Raw genomic sequence first — 14,757 nt, forward strand, 5'->3', positions numbered from 1 at the left:
TGACACCCTTTAAGTGATTATAAAGCATGCGTTGATCTTTGATTTACCAATAGTTTTATCCTGTTAAGGAGTAATCCCCCTTTTCTTTCATTCTTTCTTTTTTTTTTTTTTTAAATTTTTAATCTACACTTACATGAAGAATACTATGTTTACTATGCTCTCCCCTATATCAGGTCCCCCCTAACAACCACATTACGGTTACTGTCCATCAGCTTAGCAAAATGTTGTAGAGTCACTACTTGTCCTCTCTGTGTTGTGCAGCCCACACTCCCCTTGCTCCCTCCCCCCCATGCATGCTAATCTTAATACCCCCCTTCTTCTTCCCCCCCTTATCCCTCCCTGCCCACCCATCCTCCCCAGTTCCTTTCCCTTTGGTACCTGTTAGTCCATTTCTGGGTTCTGTAATTCCACTGCTGTTTTGTTCCTTCCGTTTTTCCTTTGTTCCTATACTCCTCAGATGAGTGAAATCATTTGGTATTTCTCTTTCTCCACTTGGCTTATTTCACTGAGCATAATACTCTCCAGCTCCATCCATGTTGCTGCAAATGGTTGGATTTTTCCACTTCTTATGGCTGAGTAGTATTCCATTGTGTATATGTACCATATCTTCTTTATCCATTCTCTACCGATGGACATTTAGGTTGCTTCCAATTCTTGGCTATTGTAAATAGTGCTGCGATAAACATAGGAGTGCATCTGTCTTTCTCAAACTTGATTGCTGCGTTCTTAGGGTAAATTCCTAGGAGTGGAATTCCTGGGTCAAATGGTAGGTCTGTTTTGAGCATTTTGATGCACCTCCATACTGCTTTCCACAATGGTTGAACTAATTTACATTCCCACCAGCAGTGTAGGAGGGTTCCCCTTTCTCCACAGCCTCGCCAACATTTGTTGTTGTTTGTCTTTTGGATGGCAGCTATCCTTACTGGTGTGAGGTGATACCTCATTGTAGTTTTAATTTGCATTTCTCTGATAATTAGCGATGTGGAGCATCTTTTCATGTGTCTCTTGGCCATCTGTATTTCTTTTTTGGAGAACTGTCTGTTCAGTTCCTCTGCCCATTTTTTAATTGGGTTATTTGTTTTTTGTTTGTTGAGGTGTGTGAGCTCTTTATATATTCTGGACGTCAAGCCTTTATCGGATCTGTCATTTTCAAATATATTCTCCCATACTGTAGGGTTCCTTTTTGTTCTATTGATGGTGTCTTTCGCTGTACAGAAGCTTTTCAGCTTAATGTAGTCCCACTTGCTCATTTTTGCTGTTGTTTTCCTTGCCCGGGGAGATATGTTCAAGAAGAGATCACTCATGTTTATGTCTAAGAGGTTTTGGCCTATGTTTTTTTCCAAGAGTTTAATGGTTTCATGCCTTACATTCAGGTCTTTGATCCATTTTGAGTTTACCTTTGTATATGGGGTTAGACAATGGTCCAGTTTCATTCTCCTACATGTAGCTGTCCAGTTTTGCCAGCACCATCTGTTGAAGAGACTGTCATTTTGCCATTGTATGTCCATGGCTCCTTTATCAAATATTAATTGACCATATATGTTTGGGTTAATTTCTGGGGTCTCTAATCTGTTCCACTGGTCTATGGCTCTGTTCTTGTGCCAGTACCAAATTGTCTTGATTACTATGGCTTTGTAGTAGAGCTTGAAGTTGGGGAGTGAGATCCCCCCTACTTTATTCTTCTTTTTCAGGATTGCTTTGGCTATTCAGGGTCTTTGGTGTTTCCATATGAATTTTTGAATTATTTGTTCCAATTCATTGAAGAATGTTGCTGGTAATTTGAGAGGGATTGCATCAAATCTGTATATTGCTTTGGGCAGGATGGCCATTTTGACGATATTAATTCTTCCTAGCCATGAGCATGGGATGAGTTTCCATTTATTAGTGTCCCCTTTAATTTCTCTTAAGAGTGACTTGTAGTTTTCAGAGTATAAGTCTTTCACTTCTTTGGTTAGGTTTAGTCCTAGGTATTTTATTCTTTTTGATGCAATGGTGGATGGAATTGTTTTCCTGATTTCTCTTTCTATTGATTCGTTGTTAGTGTATAGGAAAGCTACAGATTTCTGTGTGTTAATTTTGTATCCTGCAACTTTGCTGTATTCCGATATCAGTTCTAGTAGTTTTGGAGTGGAGTCTTTAGGGTTTTTTATGTACAGTATCATATCATCTGCAAATAGTGACAGTTTAACTTCTTCTTTACCAATCTGGATTCCTTGTATTTCTTTGTTTTGTCTGATTGCCGTGGCTAGGACCTCCAGTACTATGTTAAATAACAGTGGGGAGAGTGGGCATCCCTGTCTGGTTCCCGATCTCAGTGGAAATGCTTTCAGCTTCTCGCTGTTCAGTATAATGCTGGCTGTGGGTTTATCATATATGGCCTTTATTATGTTGAGGTACTTGCCCTCTATTCCCATTTTGCTGAGAGTTTTTATCATGAATGGATGTTGAATTTTGTCAAATGCTTTTTCAGCATCTATGGAGATGATTATGTGGTTTTTGTCTTTCTTTTTGTTGATGTGGTGGATGATGTTGATGGATTTTCGAATGTTGTACCATCCTTGCATCCCTGGGATGAACCCCACTTGGTCATGGTGTATGATCCTTTTGATATACTGTTGAATTCTGTTTGCTAATATTTTATTGAGTATTTTTGCATCTACATTCATCAGGGATATTGGCCTGTAATTTTCTTTTTTGGTGGGGTCTTTTCCTGGTTTTGGTATTAGGGTGATGTTGGCTTCATAGAATGAGTTTGGGAGTATTCCCTCTTCTTCTATTTTTTGGAACACTTTAAGGAGAATGGGTATTATGTCTTCTCTGTGTGTCTGATAAAATTCCGAGGTAAATCCGTCCGGCCCCGGGGTTTTGTTCTTGGGTAGTTTTTTGATTACTGTTTCAATTTCTTTGCTTGTAATTGGTTTGTTTAACTTTTGTGTTTCTTCCTTGGTCAGTCTTGGGAGGTTGTATTTTTCTAGGAAGTTGTCCATTTCTTCTAGGTTTTCCAGCTTGTTGGCATATAGGTTTTCATAGTAGTCTTTAATAATTCTTTGTATTTCTGTGGAGTCTGTCGTGATTTTTCCATTCTCATTTCTGATTATGTTGATTTGTGTTGACTCTCTTTTTCTCTTAATAAGTTGGGCTAGAGGCTTATCTATTTTGTTTATTTTCTCAAAGAACCAGCTCTTGGTTTCTTTGATTTTTGCTATTGTTCTATTCTTCTCAATTTTGTTTATTTCTTCTCTGATCTTTATTATGTCCCTCCTTCTGCTGACTTTAGGCCTAATTTGTTCTTCTTTTTCCAGTTTTAATAATTATGATGTTAGACTATTCATTTGGGATTGTTCTTCCTTCTTCAAGTGTGCCTGGATTGCTATATTCTTTCCTCTTAAGACTGCTTTCGCTGCATCCCACAGAAGTTGGGGCTTAGTGTTGTTGTTGTCATTTGTTTCTATATATTCCTTGATCTCTATTTTGATTTGTTCATTGATCCATTGATTATTTAGTAGCATGTTGTTAAGCCTCCATGTGTTTGTGAGCCTTTTTGTTTTCTTTGTAGAATTTATTTCTACTTTCATACCTTTGTGGTCTGAAAAATTGGTTGGTAGAATTTCAATATTTTGGATTTTGCTGAGGCTCTTTTTGTGGGCGAGTATGTGGTCTATTCTGGAGAATGTTCCATGTGCACTTGAGAAGAATGTATATCCTGTTGCTTTTGCATGTGGAGTTCTATAGATGTCTATTAGGTCCATCTGCTCTACTGTGTTGTTCAGTGCTTCCGTGTCCTTACTTATTTTCTGCCCGGTGGATCTATCCTTTGGGGTGAGTGGTGTGTTGAAGTCTCCTAAAATGAATGCATTGCAGTCTATTTCCCTCTTTAGATCTGTTAGTATTTGCTTCACATATGCTGGTGCTCCTGTATTGGGTGCATATATATTTAGAGTGGTTATATCCTCTTGTTGGACTGAGCCCTTTATCATTATGTAGTATCCTTCTTTATCTCTTGTTACTTTCTTTGTTTTGAGGTCTATTTTGTCTGATATTAGTACTGCGACCCCTGCTTTCTTCTCACTGTTGTTTGCTTGAAATATGTTTTTCCATCCCTTGACTTTTAGTCTATGCTTATCTTTGGGTTAAAGGTGAGTTTCTTGTAAGCAGCATATAGATGGGTCTTGCTTTTTTATCCATTCTATTACTCTATGCCTTTTGATTGGTGCATTAAGTCCATTTACATTTAGGGTGACTATTGAGAGATATGTACTTATTGCCATTTCAGGCTTTAGATTCGTGGTTACCAAAGGTTCAAGGTTAGCTTCTTTAGTATCTTACTGCCTAACTTAGCTCGCTTATTGAGCTGTTATATACACTGTCTGGAGATTATTTTCTTCTCTCCCTTCTTATTCCTCCTCCTCCATTCTTCATATGTTGTGTGTTTTGTTCTGTGCTCTTTTTATGGGTGCTCCCATCTAGAGCAGTCCCTGTAGGATGCCCTGTAGAGGTGGTTTGTGGGAAGCAAATTCCCTCAGCTTTTGCTTGTCTGGGAATTGTTTGATCCCACCATCATATTTAAATGATAGTCGTGCTGGATACAGTATCCTTGGTTCAAGGACCTTCTGTTTCATTGCATTAAGTATATCATGCCATTCTCTTCTGGACTGTAGGGTTTCTGTTGAGAAGTCTGATGTTAGCCTGATTGGTTTTCCTTTATAGGTGACCTTTTTCTCTCTAGCTGCCTTTAAAACTCTTTCCTTGTCCTTGATCCTTGCCATTTTAATTACTGTGTGTCTTGGTGTTGTCCTCCTTGGATCCTTTCTGTTGGGGGTTCTGTGTAATTCCATGGTCTGTTCGATTATTTCCTCCCCCAGTTTGGGGAAGTTTTCAGCAATTATTTCTTCAAAGACACTTTCTATCCCTTTTCCTCTTTCTTCCTCTTCTGGTATCCCTATAATACGAATGTTTTTCCTTTTGTATTGGTCACATATTTCTCTTAGTGTTGTTTCATTCCTGGAGATCCTTTTATCTCTCTCTATGTCAGCTTCTATACGTTCCTGTTCTCTGGCTTCTATTCCTTCAATGGCCTCTTGCATCTTATCCATTCTGCTTGTAAATCCTTCCAGGGATTGTTTCACTTCTGTGATCTCTTTCCTGACATCTGTGATCTCCTTCCGGACTTCATCCCACTGCTCTTGCATTTTTCTCTGCATCTCATCCCACTGCTCTTGCATTTTTCTCTGCATCTCATCCCATTGTTCTTGCATTTTTCTCTGTATCTCTGTCAGCATGTTCATGATTTTTATTTTGAATTCTTTTTCAGGAGGACTAGTTAGGTCTGTCTCCTTCTCAGGTGTTGTCTCTGTGATCTTTGTCTGCCTGTAGTTTTGCCTTTTCATGGTGATAGAGATAGTTTGCAGAGCTGGTACAAGTGACCGCTGGAAGATCTTCCCTTCTTGTTGGTTTGTAGCCTTTTCCTGGGAGAATAGCAACCTCTAGTTGCTTGTGCTGGGCAGCTGTGCGCAGACAGGGCTTCTGCTTCCTGCCCAGTTGCTTTGGGGTTTATCTCCGCTGTTGCTGTGGGCTTGGCCTGGCTGGGGCTGTTCCTCCAAAATGGTGGAGCCCCATTGGAGGGGGAGTGGCCAGGAGGCTATTTATCTCCGTAAGGGGCCTCTGTGCTCCCTGCTGCCCAGGGGGTTAGAGTGCCCAGAGATCCCCAGATTTCCTGTCTCTGGTCTAAGTGACCTGTCCTGCCCCTTTAAGACTTCCAAAAAGCACTCTCCAAACCAAAACAACAACAGCAACAATGAGAGAGGGAACAGAAAGAAAGAAAAAAGAAAAAAAAAAAAAAGGAAAAAACAAGCGATTTTTTTTTTTTTTTTTTTTTTGTCCTCAGGTGCCGGTCCCAGGCACCCGCTCACTGGTCCTGCTGCCCTGTCTCCCTAGCACCAGGGTCCCTGTCCTTTCAAGGCTTCCAAAAAGCACCCACCCACCGGTCCCGCAGGGAAGGAACACTCGATATTCTTTGTCCTCAGGTACTGGTCCCAGGCACCCGCTCACCAGTCCCGCCGCCCTGCCTCCCTAGCACCGGGGTCCCTGTCCCTTCAAGGCTTCCAAAAAGCACTCGCCAAAAAGAGAGAAAAAAAGGGGAAAAATGCGTGATTTCTTCCGTCCTCAGGTGCCGGTCTCAGGCACCCACCCACCGGTCCCACAGGGAAAAACACGGGATATTCTTTGTCCTCAGGTGCCGGTCCCAGGCACCCGCTCACCAGTCCCGCCGCCCTGCCTCCCTAGCACCGGGGTCCCTGTCCCTTTTAGGCTTCCAAAAAGCACTCGCAGAATAGAGAAAAAAAAAGGGGGAAAAAACGCGCGATTTCCTCTGTCCTCAAGTGCCGGTCTCAGGCACCCGCCCACCGGTCCCGCAGGGAAAAACGTGGGATATTCTTTGTTCTCAGGCGCCGGTCCCAGGCACCCGCTCACCAGTCCCACCACCCTGCCTCCCTAGCACTGGGGTCCCCGTTCCTTCAAGGCTTCCAAAAAGCGCTCGCCAAAAAGAGAAAAAAAAAAGGGGAAAAACGCGCGACCTCCTCCGTCCTCAGGCACCGTCTCAGGCACCCGCCCGCCGGTCCCGCAGGGAGAAACACAGGATATTCTTTGTCCTCCGGCGCCATTCCCAGGCACCTGCTCACCGGTCCCGCCACCCTGCCTCCCCAGCAACGGAGGCCCGTCCCTCTAAGGCTTCCAAAAAGCGCTCGCCAAAAAAAAAAAAAACCGCTCCGGTTTCTCTCCACCCGCCGGGAGCCGGGGGTAGGGGCGCTCTGGTCCCGCCGGGCCGGGGCTTGTATCTTACCCCCTTCGCAAGGCGCTGGGTTCTTGCAGGTGTGGATGTGGTCTGGATGTTGTCCTGTGTCCTGTGGTCTCTATTTTAGGAAGATTTTTCTTTGTTATATTTTCATAGCTCTATGTGTTTTTGGGAGGAGATTTCCACTGCTCTACTCACGCCGCCATCCTGGCTCCACCTCCTTATTATTATTATTTTTAATAAAATGCTCAAGTGATAGGTAGATGCAAGATAAAGGTAGAAACATAGTTTAGTGCTGTAAGAAAGCAAATGTAGATGATCAGGTGTGTGCCAATAAGCTAAGTATTAATCCAAGCTAGACAAGGCCAACAAAACATCCACGGATGCAGAAGATTTCTCTCAAAACAGGGGGGGTGAGGTTCTAAGCCTCACCACTGTTGATCCCCAATTTCTCACCTGATGGCCCCCCCTGCGACTGTGCCTGTCTTAGGTTGTTCCTCCCTTGAGGAATCTTACCCGTCTCTGGCTAACCAGTCATCTTCCAGGGCCAGACAGGGAAATGTAAAGTTGGTAAGTGAGAGAGAAACAATATTGTTTGAAGAGGTTAGCTTTTTACTTCTTTGAAGATTTATGCCCTGTGGCTTTTATACCCAGCATTTGTCTTGAGGTATCTTTACCACTTGGAGGAATTATGATACTCTGTAAATTCGATATGAGGCATGAATTCTGTTTAAGGGTTGTCATTAGGAAGGAAGAAAAAAAGCTATAGAAGTAGCAGATGGGAGAAAACATGGGAAGATTGGTTATTTCTTTGATATATCTTCTTGTAGAGTAACTTAAGCATGTATAGGTTTTAAACTACTAGTTAAATTGCACACACACATTAACATAATAGGAATACAGCTACATAACCAAAGCAGACCTACAGTTACCAGCCATCTCCAGTGAGACCAAGAAAACCAGTTAGTCACCCTAAGCATTTGTGAAAACTTATCTGTGATATGATGGATATTGTCTAACTGAATTTGAATAGTTTGAGAAAAATCAAATAATTTAAAACAACACATTCCTGGGAACTGTTCACCTCCCATATGTTCTTTTAACAGTAGATAGTCTGTAGTCTCAAGATCTTGGAACACTGCAACTTGCACTTCTCCTAATTCTTGGTTGAGTTCCAACAGTATAGATCTAGTCAAATTTGTTATTTTACTGTATGCACAAGCCAGTGTAGATACATCCTTCTTCATTCCAATGGCAATTCCAGGAACCAGTGGGATGAATGCAGCTATGACTGCAACAGTGCCAGGATCTTTGTTGACATTTTTTGATGATCATCTTCTGGAATGACTCTTTCAGAGGATCTTGATGTTGGAACTTCTTCATATCGCATCTTAGTTCGTTTTCTGGGTAGCCAAATTAGGCTTTGATCCTCTGTATAAACACAAACAGACTCTTTGCCAACACTTTGATATGCCCTTTACCATTGTGAAGAACTTATTAGAGATCACCACACAGGAACTGCTTTTTTTTTAAGAGGAAGGAATATTATCAGAAAAATGTACTTCCATAGCTGATCATCTGACACCTTTAAATGATCAAAATGAAGAATATTTAAAGCATGCATTAATCATTGATTTACAGTTAGTTTTATCCTATCAGGGAGTAATCCCCCTTTCTTTCTTTTTTATTTTATTCTATTTTTATTTTTTTATTTATTCTTATTTCTTTTATTTTTCACTTTTTTTGTTATAATTAATCTACAATTACATGAAGAATATTATGTTTACTAGGCTCTCCCCTATATCAGGTCCTCCCTATAAACCCCTTTACAGTCACTGTCCATCAGCATAGCAAAATGCTGTAGAATCACTACTTGTCTTCTCTGTGTTGTACAGCCCTCCCCTTTCTCAGACCCCCCCTTTATGCATACTAATCTTAATACCCCCTATCTTCTTCCCCACCTTATCCCTCCCTACCCACCCATCCTCCCCAGTCCCTTTCCCTTTGGTACCTGTTAGTCCATTCTTGGGTTCTGTGATTATGCTGCTGTTTTCTTCCTTCAGTTTTTCCTTTGTTCTTATACTCGTCAGATGAGTGATATAATTTGGTATTTCTCTTTCTCCGCTTGGCTTATTTCAATGAGCATAATACCCTCTAGCTCCATCCACGTTGTTGCAAATGGTAGGATTTGTTTTCTTCTTATGGCTGAGTAATATTCCATTGTGTATATGTACCACATCTTCTTTATCCAATCATCTACTGATGGACACTTAGGTTGCTTCCAATTCTTGGCTATTGTAAATAGTGCTGCAATAAACAGAGGTGCATCTGTCTTTTTCAAACTTCAGTAATGCATTTCTAGGGTAAATTCCTAGGACTGGAATTCCTGGGTCAAATGGTAAGTTTATTTTGAGCATTTTGATGAACCTCCATACTGCTTTCCACAATGGTTGAACTAATTTACATACCCACCAGCAGTGTAGGAGGGTTCCCCATTCTCCACAGCCTCACCAACATTTGTGGTTGTTTGTCTTTTGGATGGTAGCCATACTTACTGGTGTGAGGTGATATCTCATTGTAGTTTTAATTTGCATTTCTCTGATAATTAGTGATGTGGAACATCTTTTCATGTGTCTGTTGTGCATCTGTATTTCTTTTTTGGAGAACTGTCTGTTCAGTTCCTCTGCCCATTTTTTAAGTGGATTGTTTTTTTTTTTTTTATTGAGGTGGGTGAGCTCTTTATATATTTTGGACGTCAAGCGTTTATCGGATCTGTCATTTTCAAATATATTCTCCCATACTGTAGGGTTCCTTTTTGTTCTATTGATGGTGTCTTTTTCTGTACAGAAGGTTTTCAGCTTAATATAGTCCCACTTGTAAATTTTTGCTGTTGTTTTCCTTGCCCAGGGAGATATGTTCAAGAAGAGGTCACTCATGTTTATGTCTAAGAGGTTTTTGCCTATGTTTTTTTCCAAGAGTTTAATGGTTTCATGACTTACATTCAGGTCTTTGATCCATTTCGAATTTACTTTTGTGCATGGGGTTAGACGATGATCCAGTTTCATTCTCCTCCATGCAGCTGTCCAGTTTTGCCAGCACCATCTGTTGAAGAGACTGTCATTTCCCCATTGTATATCCATGGCTCCTTTATCAAATATTAATTGACCATATATGTTTGGGTTAATGTCTGGAGTCTCTAATGTCTTCCACTGGTCTGTGGCTCTGTTCTTGTGGCAGTACCAAATTGTCTTGATTATTATGGCTTTGTAGTAGTGCTTGAAGTTGGGGAGTGAGATCCCCCCTACTTTATTCTTCTTTCTCTGGATTGCTTTGGCTATTCGGGGTCTTTGGTGTTTCCATATGAATTTTTGAATTATTTGTTCCAGTTCATTGAAGAATGTTGCTGGCAATTTGATAGGGATTGCATCAAATCCGTATATTGCTTTAGGCAGAATGGCCATTTTGACGATATTAATTCTTCCTAGCCATAAGCATGGGATGACTTTCCATTTGTTAGTGTCTCCTTTAATTTCTCTTAAGAGTGTCGTAGTTTTCAGGATATAGGTCTTTCACTTCTTTGGTTAGGTTTATTCCTAGGTATTTAATTCTTTTTGATGCAATTGTGAATGAAATTGTTTTCCTGATTTCTCTTTCTGTTGGTTCATTGTTAGTGTATAGAAATGCTACAGATTTCTGTGTGTTAATTTTGTACCCTGCAACTTTGCTGTATTCCAATATCAGTTCTAGTAGTTTTGGAGAGGAGTCTTTAGGGTTTTTTATGTACAATATCATGTCATATGCAAATAGTGACTGTTTAACTTCTTCTTTACCAATCTGGATTCCTTGTATTTCTTTGTTTTGTCTGATTGTCATGGCTAGGACCTCCAGTACTATGTTAAATAACAGTGGGGAGAGTGGGCATCCCTGTCTTGTACCCGATCTCAGAGGAAAAGCTTTCAGCTTCTTGCTGTTCAGTATAATGTTGGCTGTGGGTTTAGCATATATGGCCTTTATTATGTTGAGGTACTTGCCCTCTATTCCCATTTTGATGAGAGTTTTTATCATGAATGGATGTTGAATTTTGTCAAATGCTTTTTCAGCATCTATGGAGGTGCTCATGTGGTTTTTGTCTTTCTTTTTGTTTATGTGGTAGATGACATTGATAGATTTTCGAATGTTGTACCATCCTTGCATCCCTGGGATGAATTCCTCTTGGTCGTGGTGTATGATCCTTTTGATACATTTTTGAATTTGGTTTGCTAATATTTTATTGAGTATTTTTGCATGTATGTTCATCAGGGATATTGGTCTGTAATTTTCTCTTTTGGTGGGGTCTTTGCCTGGTGTTTGTATTAGGGTGATGTTGGCTTCATAGAATTAGTTTGGGAGTATTCCCACCTCTTCTATTTTTTGGAAAACTTTAAGGAGAATGGGTATTACATCTTCTCTGTGTGTCTGATAAAATTCCGAGGTAAATCCTTCTGGCCCAGGGATTTTGTTCTTGGGTAGTTTTTTGATTGCTGTTTCAATTTCTTTGCTCATAAATGGTTTGTTTAACTTTTGTGTTTCTTCCTTGGTCAGTCTTGGAAGGTTGTATTTTTCTAGGAAGTTGTCCATTTCTTCTAGGTTTTCCAGCTTGTTGGCATATTGGTTTTCATAGTAGTCTTCAATAATTCTTTGTATTTCTGTGGAGTCTATTGTGATTTTTCTGTTCTCATTTCTGATTCTGTTGATTTGTGTTGATTCTCTTTTTCTCTTAATAAGTTTGGCTATAGGCTTATCTATTTTGTTTATTTTCTCAAAGAACCAGCTCTTGGTTTCTTTGATTTTTGCTATTGTTTTATTCTTCTCAATGTTGTTTATTTCTTCTCTGATCTTTAGTATGTTCCTCCTGCTGATTTTAGGCCTCATTTGTTCTTCTTTTTCCAGTTTTGATGATTGTGATGTTAGACTATTTATTTGGGATTGTTCTTCCTTCTTCAAGTGTGCCTGGATTGCTATATACTTTCTTCTTAAGACTGCTTTCGCTGCGTCCCACAGAAGTTGGGGCTTTGTGTTGTTGTTGTCATTTGTTTCTATATATTCCTTGATCTCTATTTTAATTTGTTCATTGATCCATTAATTATTTAGGAGCATGTTGTTTAGCCTCCATGAGTTTGTGAGCCTTCTTGTTTTCTTTGTAGAGTTCCTTTATAGTTTTATACCTTTGTGGTCTGGAAGATTGGTTGGTAGAATTTCAATATTTTGGAATTTACTGAGGCTCTTTTTATGGGCTAGTATGTGGTCTTTTCTGGAGAATGTTCCATGTGCACTTGAGAAGAATGTATATCCTGTTGCTTTTGGATGTAGAGTTCTATAGGTGTCTATTAGGTCCATCTGTTCTACTGTGTTTTTCAGTGCCTCCATGTCCTTACTTATTTTCTGCCCAGTGGATCTATCCTCTGGGGTGAGTGGTGTGTTGAAGTCTCCTAAAATGAATGCATTGAAGTGTATTTCCCCCTGTAGTTCTCTTAGTATTTGTTTCACATATGCTGGTGCTCCTGTGTTGGGTGCATATATATTTAGAAAGGTCATATCCTCTTGTGGGACTAAGCCCTTTATCTTTATGTAGTGTCCTTCTTTATCTCTTGTTACTTTCTCTGTTTTGAAGTCTATTTTGTCTGATATTAGTACTGCAACCCCTGCTTTCTTCTGTGTTGTTTGCCTGAAATATGTTTTTCCATCCCTTGACTTTTAGTCTGTGCATGTCTTTGGGTTTGAGGTGAGTTTCTTATAAGCAGCATATAGATAGGTCTTGCTTTTTTATCCACTCTATTACTGTGTGTCTTTTGATTGGTGCATTAAGTCCATTTGCATTTAGGGTGACTATTGAGAGATATGTACTTACTGCCATTGCAGGCTTTAAATTCGTGGTTACGAAAGGTTCAAGGTTAGCCTCTTTAGTATCTTACTGCCTAACTTAGCTTGCTTATTGAGCTGTTATATACACCATCTGGAGATTCTTTTCTTCTCTCCCTTCTTACTCCTCCTCCTCCATTCTTCATATGTTGGGTGTTTTTTTCTGTGCTCTTTTTAGGAGTGCTCCCATCTAGAGCAGTCCCTGTAGGATGCCCTGTAGAGGTGGTTTGTGGGAAGCAAAATCCCTCAACTTTTGCTTGTCTGGGAATTGTTTAATCCTGCCATCATATTTAAATGATAGTCATGCTGGATACAGTATCCTTGGTTCAAGGCCCTTCTGTTTCATTGCATTAAATATATCATGCCATTCTCTTCTGGCCTGTAGGGTTTCTGTCGAGAAGTCTGATGATAGCCTGATGGGTTTTCCTGTATAGGTGACCTTTTTCTCTCTAGCTGCCTTTAAAACTCTTTCCTTTTCCTTGATCTTTGCCAATTTAATTATTATATGTCTTGGTGTTGTCCTCCTTGGATCCTTTCTGTTGGGGGTTCTGTGTATTTCTGTGTTCTGTTCAATTATTTCTTCCCCCTGTTTGGAGAAGTTTTCAGCAATTATGTCTTCAAAGATACTTTCTATCCCTTTTACTCTCACTTCTTCTTCTGTTACCCCTATAATACGAATATTGTTCCTTTTATATTGGTCACACAGTTCTCTTATTATTGTTTCATTCCTGGAGATCCTTTATCTCTCTCTATGTCAGCTTCTATGTGTTTCTGTTCTCTGGTTTTTATTCCTTCAATAGCCTCTTGCATCTTATCCATTCTGCTTATAAATCCTTCCAGGGTTTGTTTCACTTCTGTGATCTCCTACCTGACATCTGTGATCTCCCTCTAGACTTCATCCCATTGCTCTTGCATTTTTCTCTCCATCTCCATCAGCATGTTTATATTTTTATTTTGAATTCTTTTTCAGGGAGACTGGTTAGGTCTGTCTCCTTCTCTGGTGTTGCCTCTGTGATCTTGGTTTGCCTGTAATTTTGCCTTTTAATGCTGATAGGAATAGTTTGCATAGGTGGAATGAATGTCGGCTTTAAGAACTTCCCTTCTTGTTGGTCTGTGGCCTTCCTCTCCTGGGAGAACAGCTACCTCTAGTGGCTTGTGCTGTGCAGCTGTGCACAGACAGGGCTTCTGCTTTCTGCCTGGCTGATATGGAGTTTATCTCTGCTGTAGCTGTGGGTGTGACCTGGCTCAGGCTGCTGCTCCAAAATGGTGGAGCCACTTTGGATGGGGAGTGGCCAGGAGGCTATTTATCTTGGTAAGGGGCCTCTGTATTCCCTGATGCCTAGGTGGTTAGAGTGCCCAGAGATCCTCAGATTCCCTACCTCTGGACTAATTGTCCTGCCCTGCCTGTTTAAAACTTCCAAAAAGCACTCACCAAAACAAAACAACAACAACAAAAATATTTTTGTAAATAATTAAAAAAAAAAAGAAGAAGAAAACCACTCACTTTTCTTTGACCTCAGGGCTGGCCTCAGGCACTGGCTCACCAGTCTTGCAGCCCTGTTTCCCTAGTATTGGGGTCCCTGTCCCTTTAAGACTTCCAAGAAGCAATCACCAAAAAAAGGAAAAAAGAGAAAGAAAAAAAAATGGCTCTTTGCGTTTCTTTCTTCTCTGGTGCCAGCCTCAGGCACCCTCTCACCGGTCTTGCTGCCCTGTTTCCATAGTATTGGGGTCCCTGTCCCTTTAAGACTTACAAAAAACACTCACAAAAAAAAGAAAAAAGAAAAGAAAATGGCCACTCATGTTTCTTTCTTCTCTGGCGCCAGCCTCAGGCACCTGCTTACCGGTCTTGCTGCCCTGTTTCCCTAGTATCCAGGACCCCCCTCATACACTGTGTCTGTGCTCTGGTCCAGATGGCTGGGGCTGGGTGTTCAGCAGTCCTGGGCTCCCTCTCCTTCCCCACTCCAACTCCTCTCCTCTCGCCAGGAGCTGGGGGAAGGGGCACTCCAGTCCCGTGGGGCTGGGGCTTGTATCTTACTCCTTTCGTGAGGCTCTGGGTTCTCGCATGTGTG

This window comes from Manis javanica, chromosome 9, assembly GCF_040802235.1.
Source record: "Manis javanica isolate MJ-LG chromosome 9, MJ_LKY, whole genome shotgun sequence".
In the NCBI taxonomy this organism is placed as follows: domain Eukaryota; kingdom Metazoa; phylum Chordata; class Mammalia; order Pholidota; family Manidae; genus Manis; species Manis javanica.